This window comes from Bison bison, unplaced genomic scaffold, assembly GCF_000754665.1.
Source record: "Bison bison bison isolate TAMUID 2011002044 unplaced genomic scaffold, Bison_UMD1.0 scf7180017848945, whole genome shotgun sequence".
Lineage (NCBI taxonomy): Eukaryota > Metazoa > Chordata > Mammalia > Artiodactyla > Bovidae > Bison > Bison bison.
Genome location: NW_011479518.1, coordinates 1630 through 2417, shown reverse-complemented (window position 1 = coordinate 2417; position 788 = coordinate 1630). Strand labels below are relative to the sequence as shown.

Sequence of the window (788 nt, the reverse complement as noted above, 5' to 3'; positions counted from 1 at the left end):
GGAGGAGATGCCCACTGGGTGACAAGACTGACTTTTACCTCCCTTTCACCTGACTTTGTCCATTAATGTCTGTACATCTATTTCTACCACAGCAATGTAGAAATAAACAGAGAGGAAGACCAAACTGGGCAGCTGCAGTGATGGGAGCTGAATTCTGATTCCTGACAAAACTTCTAAAAGAACATGTGAAAGAATGTGATGTGGAGAGTGAGGTGGTTGACAGAATAATGGACCCCCAGAGATGTCCACAGTCTAATCCCCAAACCTGTGACAGTTACATTTCAAAAGGGATCTTACAGATGTGATTAATAAGGACCTTGGGATAGAGACATAAAGCTCAAATATTGTGGATTAACCATGTGAGCCCAGCCTTACACATCTTTAAACTAAGAAATGTATCATCTTTCTCAGCCCCAGTCAGAGGGAAATGTGAGTGAGAGAGAACAGTTGGAAGAGCACTGTTGTCTGAAGAAGAATAAAGAGGGCCCTGAGCCAAGAAATGAGGCCACACAGAAACCACAAAAGGCTGGGAAAGGAGTCCTCCCCAGAGACTCCAGGAAGAACGCAGCCTTGTGGACACTTGAATGTTGGCCCACAGAAACCCTAGTTAGACTCCTAGCAAACAGAACTGTAAAGGAAAAATCTGAGTTTTCACTATGCCAGGCTCCTCTGTCCATGGGATTCTCAGGCAAGAATGCTGGAATGGGTTGCCATGCTCTCCTCCAGGGGATCTTCCTAACCCAGGGATTGAACCTGCATCTTTTACATCTCCTGCAATGGCAGGCAGC

At 45.7% G+C, this 788-nt stretch overlaps 1 protein-coding gene across 1 annotated transcript in view; it reads right to left on the bottom strand.

The window, feature by feature from the left end:
* Positions 1-788, bottom strand: part of LOC104993117 (antigen WC1.1-like) — a gene marked incomplete at its 5' end in the record, with an annotated part of 6856 nt that overhangs the window by 5229 nt on the left and 839 nt on the right. The window lies entirely within an intron of this gene.